The 11,127-nt window shown below is 39.1% G+C and overlaps 1 protein-coding gene across 1 annotated transcript in view; it reads right to left on the reverse strand.

Annotated features, from left to right (window-relative positions):
• INPP1 (inositol polyphosphate-1-phosphatase) overlaps positions 1-1,451 on the reverse strand; it is a 36,745-nt gene extending 35,294 nt beyond the window's left edge. The window contains exon 1 of the mRNA XM_010862896.1: positions 1,244-1,451. The gene's annotated coding sequence lies outside the window, so the exon portion shown is untranslated. The remainder of the gene's footprint in view (positions 1-1,243) is intronic.
• Positions 1,452-11,127: the final 9,676 nt, after the last annotated feature.

Raw genomic sequence — 11,127 nt, forward strand, 5'->3', positions numbered from 1 at the left:
TAACTTTCCATCTTTTCTGTGTGTGTGTGTGTGTGTATATATATATATATATATATTATTTCCACAAATATTACCAAACATACTGTTTTGTAAACTGCCCTTTAATAATCATTTATGAGCATTTCACCATATCATTAAATATTCCTTTGAAATATGATTTTTAATGACATATTAGCCAAGACCTCTAGCATAAGGGTCAATATAGTAGTGTCAGCAGGGAGTGCTCACAGCCTCCTAGACTCAGTCATATCCTTCACTCAGTCATATCAAGCTAGCACTGAGGTCACCAGTTGTTGTAACATGGATCAGTGTTACATGCCTGTCACTGTCACACTTCAGAGCTTGAAATCAGCTGTTGCAAACTTGAAATCGGTGTTGACTGTAATCCGCTGGATTGTAATGGGTTTTGGAGCATTTGCACCTATATCTTATCTGTTAGGCATCTGTAAAAATGACTCAACCATAGGATGTTAGGTAGCTAACAAATAGGCAGAAATGTAGGTTATTCAAACAAGAACTAAACTTGAATTGATTTAGTTATGAGATTTCTAGCACCGTATTGCACAATCTTATTTTTGTTTTCCTTTAAAAATCATTAACTGATAGGACTTCCCTGGTGGTGGAGTGGATAAGAATCCACTTGCCAGTGCAGAGGACAGGAGGTCAACCCCAGCTCTGTGAAGACTCCACTTGTGGTGGAGCAATGAAGTGGGTATGCCACACCTCCTGAGCCTGTACTCTGGAGCCCTCGAGCCACAACTCAGTAGCCAGTGTGCTGTAACGAAGACTCAGCGAAAAAAAAAATTCATTAATTAATACAAATCGTTTATACTCGCCTTAGAAAAGATGGAACAACTCATGAAAATAAAGCATATCCATGGTTTATGGAAGAATTTAGGGGAAGAAGAATCCTTAACGTTTTTGATAGAATATTTAAAACTCCTTGAATTTTTCTTAAATTACAGTGAAATTAACTAAACTATATAAAGTAGGGAGCTTTGAGTGTGGTATTGAGGGCTACACATAGCTGAAATCCCACAAAAGCAAAGGGTTAATTTCTAGAACAAGTCATGCAGATATATTTATAGGCACTTCCCAGTATATGGGAACATAGGCTTATCTCTATCAGTCTCACCAGGCCTGAGTGTATCTTTACTCTCTCACACTCTATACACACAAACAAAACCCAAACACATACATGCATTAAACTTCATAAAATGGGAATTATCTTTTTTTCACTTACCTTTCCGTAGAAGGGCTGATTACTGAATTCCAAGATGTGAAACAGAATAAATGTCAAAGCCTTGAAGTATTACATATGGATACTTAGGATCTGAGCTCTCCTCTGTCTCAAGGGAATTAAAAGCTGGAAACTGAGAGCAAAATATTCAGGGCAGGGACACTGGATAGCCTTGCTTCATCTGAACACTTTTTAAATTAACTGCCCAGCTCAGTCCCTGCTGATTAGGTGTAGAATTCTCTGTTGTTCAAGTACAAAGGTTAACCTCTGGAGCAAGCATATTATCAATGAGTCATTTCCTCCAATTGTTAAATATTCCTCAATATTTCCTTGTTTACTTTAGCTATCCATGTAAAGTCCTAAAATCAACTTTTGTTGGAGACGCCTTGATACTCTTTAGCTTATATTTCTAATATTTATATCTTCATTGCTTTTTCCTTTTTTGATTTTTGCTTTGAAATACATTTGCCCAGCATTTTTTTTGAGAACTGTTAATTTTATAATCTACCTTTTGGATATTACATGGCAAACATGAGTATGATACTAATTTCATAGGGAAAGGTGCATTAAAATTCTTTAAACTTCTTAGGCATTCAAAAATAGAACTTTAAGAAGCTTGTTTAAGATGTCTAATATGCAGAATCCAATTCTTTCCCCAAACCACACCCTCCATACCTCATGTTACCTACTTATTCTGGTAAAACCTTAAGCCAAGAGACTGGAAAGGCCAGTGGAAACAAGTAGATCTTTCATATGCAAATTATACTGTGATCTCTCTTGTTTAGTGACTTCCTTCTATGATCCATAAAGTTCATCATTACTTAGGTAATATTAGGAAACAAGTATATAATCCTAACACTTAACAACTTAAAAATAATTTTAGCTTTCAAATGTCTTTACAGTTACTGAACTTTTTATCCGAAGTGCTTTTCATGAAAAGAAAAGTGTTTTTTCCCTACAGGATATGCTGACACTGAAATGTTTACTGAAATGTTTGCTTAGTGTGATCAGTCTCAAATTTCTACAAAGGAAGTTTCAAAAGAACACATTGGAAGATTAGAAAGAACATATACTGAACTCCTGTTTTGGCTGTTATTGTTCACACAGCTTTATTTTTTAATATTTGTTTGTTTCTGCCTTAGGCTGCACTTGGTCTTAGTTGAGATACTCTGGATCTTGGGTCTTTGTTGCAACACGCGTGTGGGATCTAGTTCCCTGACCAGGGATCAAACATTTTTCCTCTTTTTTTTTTTTTCACAAGTTAAATATATTACCTGAATATACAGTTAAATTTTACCTTGGAAACAGCAACAAATGTGGTTCAGCAGATGCTTCTGTGAGCACCAGTGAGTTAATGAAAGTTGCAGACTACTGCTTGACACCAAGATGAGGAAAAGGACGCTAATTCCCAGTCACCATCTATGTCCCCACTGCCATTTCTGGTCTCTTGCTCATCTTCCCTTTTTAAAAAAAAAAAAATTATTTAATTTTGGCCATGCTGGGTCTTCACTGGTGTGCAGGCTTTTCTTTAGTTGTTGGTGCCGAGGCTACTCTTGAATTGCACTGCACAGGCTTCTCATGGCAGCGGCTTCTCTTGCTGTGGAGTGCAGGCTCTGGGGCACGTGGATTTCAGTAGCTGTGGCTCCTGCGCTCTAGAGCGCAGGTTCAGTAGTTGTTGCACATGAGCTTAGGTGCTCCGGCGCATCTTCCGCCACATCAGGGATTGAACCAGTGGCTCCTGCATTGGCAGGTGAATTCTTTACCACTGAGCGACCAGGGAAGCCCCTGTCTTTGCTTTAGATAGTCTTATCTTCTGGGTGATTATGGAGGTTTTGTCCTCAACATACTCCAGGGTCTAGGAGGAGATGAGAGTAGAGCTGCAGCTATCTCTAATTTGTTGTTGTTGAAGTCATAACTTAAAACTTGGGGGAAAGTGTTTTCCCCAAAAAGAAATCTTTGATGTTATGATTTATCACAAGTTTTTCATCAGCTGCATATTATTTCCTACCTTATCCACTCTGTGGCAGAAAGGTTTTTTTTTAAATTTCATTTATTTATTTAGGCTGTGCTGGGTCTTCATTGCAGTTTGAGGAAAAGACGTTGGTTTAATAGTTGTGGCACACAGGTTTTGTTGCCCCGTGGCATGTGGAATCTTCCCAAAGTATCGAACCTGTGTCTCCTACATTGGCAGGCAGATTCTTAACCATTGGATCACCAGTGAAGTCCCCACTCTGAATCTTAAAAACACACACCAAACAAATATTGTGATCTTGCCTTCCACTATCTTTTTAAGTGACAATTTTGCTCCTAAATACAGGCAGAAATTTTACAAATTTTGATTGACCTTACCACTAATAACATGGGATGCATTATCTTGGTTTTTTTAATTTAAGATTTGGAGGCAAGGGTCTCAAAGGAGGGTTTCTGAGCATTGAGGCTGCACAGAATACTGATATTCAGGTTTCTCGTTTGTTACCTTTTTATCTTTGGGAAAGTGAATGTAGCATTAATAGTAACAAACCTCACCAACCAAACACCAGAACAATAAAAATATGACTCTGAAAAGGACTCGAAGTCTCATGTAAGTGGAAAAACATATGATTTTGATAGTCATTTGATTTTATTTCTCCTCCTCCAAAGAAATAGCAAATATTAAGAAATCCAAAGTTCATAAGAGCTAAGTATATGCATACTTTAAGATAAATTTTAGTCTTCCTACATATTATTATTGCTATGTATGCATGTGTGTATAGTTGCTTCAATTGTGTCTGACTCTTTGCGACCCTATGGACTGCAGCCCACCAGGCTTCCTGTATGAGGAATTCTCTAAGCAAGAGTACTGGGGTGGGTTGCCATGCCCTCCTGCAGGGGATCTTCCCAACCCAGGGATGGAACTCCCATCTTCTGTGGCTCCTGCATTGCAGGAGGATTCTTTACTGCTGAGCCACCAGGGAAGCCCATTGTACAGATGCATACAATTCTAGGGAAACCTAGAAGAGTTTAAGGCTATAATTATCACAAAATGTTTTCCTGATTACATAGTTTCCAGTTGACCTTGCTAACATCACAGTATTTGTAACTCTGCTTATCAAACTTGGTAGGACAGGTCAATTTACACATTTATTAATTTGGGGATGTTATAGTGGTAATATAAAATATTTATTGCTAAACTGAAATCCTCAAGACTGTATATAGTATGCATATTTCAAAATAATGATGCTAATTTGACATTACATATTAGAAATATGCCCATTATTAGAAATATGCAAATAGACGTTTGTACTATTATCATGTACCAAGGCTTATGTTTTTTGAAAATACAGTGCTTCATAATGTCAGTGTTATATCTTAGGCTGTATATATAAGAGTTATGCATGTATTATTATTTTAATTATTAAGGACACAATTGTGCATGCACTATATCAAAATAAGCAATAAATGAAAGCTCTTACATAAGGAATCTGATTTGGAGACACTACCTTAAGAAAAAAACATGTCTTTCCATCTTTGATGTGATGTAATCACCACCTGGTGGCAATTTACTAGAAACCTAGTGCACATCGCAAATTCATCCAAAAAGTATTTGGGGAATCACCTACAAAGAAAACGTGGTAGGTCTTGTGTAATGTTTTTTATGTCCTTAAAAACCACTTTTTGTTGCAAAACAATTATTTACTCTCAAGAGAAACAATAAAAAATATAAATTGTAATAGCGAAGTAGAGAGTCACCCCTGTTTCTACTACCACCCAAGGATGACTGCTGCTAACATTTTGGGTATATATTCTTCTAGTGTTTCTGTGCATATATACACAGATTTTTTTTTCTAACAGAAACCATCTTTGTTTTTGAAATTTCCTATTTTATTCATGCTCCTAACTGTATCAGCTGCTGTTTGAATCAATACACTGAGCATGATACTGGCTGATGATCTGAGAAACAACCCATCATTGCCTACCAAATCCACATAATGCTGGAACTCATGAACATCCCCAGTATCCAAACAGATGGTTAAATCTCATGATCTCTGGATCTAAGGTGACCAATTTATAGCTCAAAACAGTTAAACCAGGGACTTCCCTGGTGGTCCAGTGGTTAAGAATCTGCCTTTCAATGCATGGGAGGTGGGTTTGATCCCTGGTTGGGGAACAAAGATCCCATATGCCACAAAGCAGTTAAGCCCGTGCCACAACTCCTGAGCCTGTGAACCACAATTAGAGAGTCCGTGGGCCACAATGAAAGACCTCACATGATGTAATGAGGATTCTATGTGTTGCAACTGAGATCCAAAGCAGCCAAATGGATAAAAAACAGAACAACCTGAATTCTTCTGAGTAGCCTTTTCTGATTCCTAGACTATGACAAGTGGCCCTACTCTGTGCTCCCATTGCACCATGTAAACTCCAAGGCTGCAGGGCCTAACACCTAACTCAGCATCTGGATCATTAGAGGCCCTCAGTGACTAGACAAAGCACCAAGAGAGAGGCAGATATACCACAAGTGTGTATGAAATTCCATGTGGCCAGAGAGAGGAAGTTGAAAAGAAAGGGCACTCAGAAATGTGGCTCAAAGGTAAGCAATATTAAAAAATGTTTTAGTCACTGGTTCAATTGTTAAATTTAAATTAAAAACAATTCATTTCCTCATTTGCACTAGACACCTTTCAAGTGTTCAGTATCATTTGTGTCTGGTGTTGAACAACATGTGTGTATGTTAAGTCGCTTCAGTCATGCCCAACTCTGTGGGACCCCATGGACTGTAGCCTGCTAGGCTCCTCTGTCCTTGGAATTCTCTGGGCAAGAATACTGGAGTGGGTTGCCATGCCCTGCTCCAGGGGATCTTCCCAACCCAGGGATCGAACCCTCCTCTCTTACATCAGGAGATGCACTGGCAGGCAGGTTCTTTACCACCAGCACCACCTGGGAAGCTTGAACAGCATAGTAATAGATGACTGGGAGATGTTTTAGCAATTAAATAATAAGTCAAAAGGTATCCTAGGAAGGCTTGTTATCAGTAAAATCAGTAAAGGATGTGATGGTTGAGAGATAAGAGAGAAGTTACATCTGGAATGAACATGAATATGGGTACTAGGACGGTAGCAGTGAGGTGTTAGGAGTGGGCAAATCTGAGATAGGTTGCAAAGAAATCACTGGTATGCCTGGATGACTGATTGGCAACGAGAGAAGAAAAAACTATTCAAGAGTGGTAGCCAGCCTCCAAACAGCCCTCGATGACCTCCCAGTAATCACGCCCTGGTGGAGTCCCCTCCCACACTGTACCAGGCGTGGTCTGTGTGACCCATAGAATAGGGCATAGTGATGGTACCTCATTCCCAAGATTAGGTTATAAGAGATATGGTGGCTTCTGTCTTGGTGGCTCTCTTTTGGATCACTTGGTCTGGAAGAAGCTAGCTGCTACTTTGCAAGAAACCCTAAAGAGAGGACCTTGAGGCTAGAATTGAAGGCTGCCAACAGGCATGTGAGTGAGTTTGGAAGTGGGCTCTTCTGCCCCAGGAGAGCACTCAAATGACCATTGTCCAGCTAACGAATTGACTGCAATCTCAGCGAAGATTCTGAGCCAGAACCATCCACCTAAGCCTCTCTCTGATTCCTGAGCCTCAGAATCAGAGACATAATAAATATTTGTTGTTTTAAGTTGCTAAACTCTGGGGTAATTTGTATCAGCAACTGATAATTATTGCATCAAACACTAATAAAAAGATAATCTAATTTAAAAATGAGCAAGAGAGTTAAAACTGCTACTTTACAGAAAAAGATAAAAAGTATATGAAAAAGTGCTCAATATCATTAGCTACAAGGGAAATGTAACTGAAAACCACAATGAGACAATACTATACACACACCAGTAGACTAAAATTAAAAAGACTGACAGCACAAAATATTGATAAGGATGTGGAGCAAACACAATTCTGTTTTTTTTTTTTAGGTTTGAGACATAATTCATGTATAATACAGATTTATCAATTTAAATTATGTAATTCAATAGTTTTTAGTTTAGTGCAACCATCACAATGGCCTTCCATGGTAACTCAGTGGTAAAAAATCCACCTGCCAATGCAGGAGATGCAGGAGACTCGGGTTTGATCCCTGGGTTGGAAAGAGCCCCTGGAGAAGGAAATGGCAACCCACTCCAGTACTCTTGCCTGGGAAATCCCATGAACAGAGGAGGCTGGCAGGTTACAGTCCATGGGTTCACAGAAGAGTCAGACATGACTTAGCAACCAAACAACAACAACAAAAAATCAGAACATATTTTGGAATATTTTTATTACACCAAAAAGAAACTCATATGACTTAGCTGTCACCCTCCAGTTGTCCCACCACTCCTCCCAAGCCCTAGGCAGCCACTAGTCTACTTTCAGTCTCTATATATTTGCTTGTTCTAGACACTCATATCACTGGAATCATAAAAAATGTCATCTATTGTGACTGGCTTCTTCACGTTGCAGTGTTTTCAAGGTTCATTTATGTGGTAGCATGTATCAACAGTTCATTTCTTTTTATTGTCAAATAATATTTTATTGTGTGCTTATATCACTTAAAAATCCACCAGTTAGGCCAACTTTTTCATGATTATAAATAATGCTTTCATAAAGATTTGTGTGGACTATGTTTTCATTTCTCTTGGGTGTATATCCAGAAGTGGAATTGCTAGGTCTTGTGGTAACTCTGTGTTTAACCATTTAAGGGACTGTCAGACTTCTTTTCTGAAATGGCCATGGCATTTTACATTCCCACCAGTATTCAGGATTCCAATTTCTCCACCAACACCTGTTATTATCTGTCTTTTTGATTATAGCCATCCTAATAGGTGTGAAGTCACATCTCATCATGGTTTTGATTTGAATTTCCCTGATTGCCAATCATATTGAGCACCTTGTCATATGATTATTGATCATTTGTACATCTTCTTTGATCTTCCATGGTGGCTTAAACAGTAAAGAATCTATCTGCAGTGCAAGAAACCTGGGTTCCATCCTTGGGTCGGGAAGATCCCCTGGAGAAGGAAATGGCAATCCACTCCAGTATTCTTGCCTGGGAAATCCCGTGAACAGAGGAGCCTGGTGGGCTACAATCCACTGGGTAGCAAAGAATTGAACATGACTTAGTGACTAAACAACAACAACAACTTCTTTAGAGAACTGTTTTTTCAATCTGCTGTCCATCTAAAAAATTGGGCTATTTGTCATTTTTTACTGTTGAGTTGTTACAGTTCTTTACACATTGTAGATACCACCTCCTTACCATATATATCATTTGCAAATTTGTTTCCCATTCTGTGGATTGTCAGCAACTAGAATTCTTAATCTAAAATAATAAAAACACTGAAAAAGATTTTAGGTTACATAATTTGCCCAAGGTCACTAAATTCTTAGTGTGTTAGAGGCAGGTCAGGACTGAATACATAATTTGTGGAGCTTAGTGCAAAATGAAAATGCAGATTCCTTTGTTCAAAAATTATTAAAAGAATAGCAATAAAGCAAAGGCACAGTCCTTCTAAGCATGGGGCCCTGTGAGCCACAGATTACACACACATGAGGCTGGGGCATAGGGAAGATTTGAATTTTGGACTTATCATGGGAAAGCCCATGCTTTTCAAAGTAAACCATGCTGATGATTGTTCATTTTTTGTGCACACTAACTGACAGTGATGTCAGAGTTCAGTTCAGTCACTCAGTAGTGTCCGACTTTGCAACCCCATGGACTGCAGCACGAAAGTCTTCCCTGTCCATCATCAACTCCCGGAGTTTACTCGAACTCACGTCCATTGAGTTTATTATGCCATCCAACCGTCTCATCCTCTGTCGTTCCCTTTTCCTTCTGCCTTCAATCTTTCCCAGCATCAGGGTCTTTTCAAGTGAATCAGTTCTTCACATCAGGTGGTCAAAGTATTGGAGTTTCAGCTTCAGCATCAGTCCTTCCAATGAATATTCAGGACTGATTTCCTTTAGGACTGACTGGCTGGATCTCCTTGTAGTCCAAGGGACTCTCAAGAGTCTCCTCCAACACCACAGTTCAAAAGCATCAATTCTTCAGTGCTCAGCTTTATAGTCCAACTGTCACATCCATACATGACTCCTGGAAAAACCATAGCTTTGACTAGATGGACTTTTGTTGACAAAGTAATGTCTCTGCTTTTTAATATGCTGTCTAGGTTGGTCATAGCTCTTCTTCCAAGGAGCAAGCGTCTTTCAATTTCTGCAGCCACCATCTGCAGTGATTTTGGAGCCCCCAAAAATAAAGTCTGACACTGTTTCCACTGTTTCCCCATCTACTTCCCATGAAGTGATGGGACCAGATGCCATGATCTTAGTTTTCTGAATGTTGAGCTTTAAGCCAAAATTTTCACTCTTCTCTTTCACCTTCATCAAGAGGCTCTTTAGTTCTTCTTCGCTTTCTCCCGGCAGTCTTGATTCCAGCTTATGCTTCACCCAGCCCGGCATTTCTCATGATATACTCTGCATATAAGTTAAATAAGCAGGGTGACAATATACAGCCTTGACATACTCCTTTCCCAATCTGGAACCAGTCTGGTGTTCCATGTCCAGTTCTAACTGTTGCTTCTCGACCTGCATACAGATTTCTCAGGAGGCAGGTCAGGTGGTCTGGTATTCCCATCTCTTGAAGAATGTTCCACAGTTTGTTGTGATCCACATAGTCAAAGAATTTAGCATAGTCAATAAAACACGAGTAGGTATTTTTCTGGAACTCTCTTGCTTTTTTGATGATCCAGTGGATGTTGGCAATTTGATCTCTGGTTCCTCTGCCCTTTCTAAATCCAGCTTGAACATGTGGAAGTTTGCGGTTCAAGTACTGTTGAAGCCTGGCTTGGGGAATTTTGAGCATTATTTTGCTAGCATGTGAGATGAGTGCATTTGTGCCATAGTTTGAGCATTCTTTGGCGTTGCCTTTCTTCAGTCCCAAAGAAGGTGATGTCAGAGGGTGATGTCAAATAGCAATTTCCCACAACTGATTAAAAACTGAATTGGAAGTCAGGAGTTCTTTCTGTCGCCCTGTTTGTCCTCTGTTCAATGGTTATTTGGTAATTATATTTGAGGTAAGTAGAAAGGTAATTTTGGACCAAAGCCTTGACGGTATATCCACAGATGTCAAATTGCTGAGACTAACTCCTTCAAATTCCCTCTCTCTGAAATTCTTCCCTGAGTTCCACCTTCTTGATAAATCTATCAGTGCTTCAGTGGTGATGAAATGTTTGCTGAGGGACATCTGGGTGTATCAGGTGGCAGAGGACCAATCTTCTGTATCCATGTAATAGTGGATACCAGTGGATGAGTTAAATTTTGGTTTCATTGAAGAGTAGGCTACTTTCTAAGTGCAATTATGCCTTCACTGATAACAGTAACTTAGTTCAGTTGAAGACATATCTATCATCTCTTAAGGAGATAATTCTTGTCTGTCATTAAGACTGGGGAATTTATAACTTTTCCAAAAAACAGGAAATATTAATATCTCAATACTAATATTCTGCTGTTAGGCTAGCAAAAGATTACATAAATGTCTTCTTATCACATATATTTCATCCATTTGATTCTCAGAATAGAGAGTAAGTTTATATTTTTTAAAATTAAAAACAAAATTTTTTTCACCCCACCGCCAGGCATGCGGGATCTTAGTTCTCAAATCAGGGATAAAATTTATGTCCTCTGAAGTGGCTGGCTGCACAGTGTTAACCACTGGACAGCTAACGAAGTCCTAAGCTTACATTTTTAATTTTAAAAAAGGCCTTAAAGCTCCAGAAAAGTCTCTTCTATCAGTCTTCGATAGTCAAAGTAAGCTACCTAGACCGCTTGGGCTTTTCCCAACAGAGCCCCTAGCGAGCAATCTCCTCCCACGCTCCCTATCAGCCC

The sequence above is a fragment of the Bison bison genome, unplaced genomic scaffold (genome assembly GCF_000754665.1).
Source record: "Bison bison bison isolate TAMUID 2011002044 unplaced genomic scaffold, Bison_UMD1.0 scf7180017864485, whole genome shotgun sequence".
Taxonomy (NCBI): Eukaryota; Metazoa; Chordata; class Mammalia; order Artiodactyla; family Bovidae; genus Bison; species Bison bison.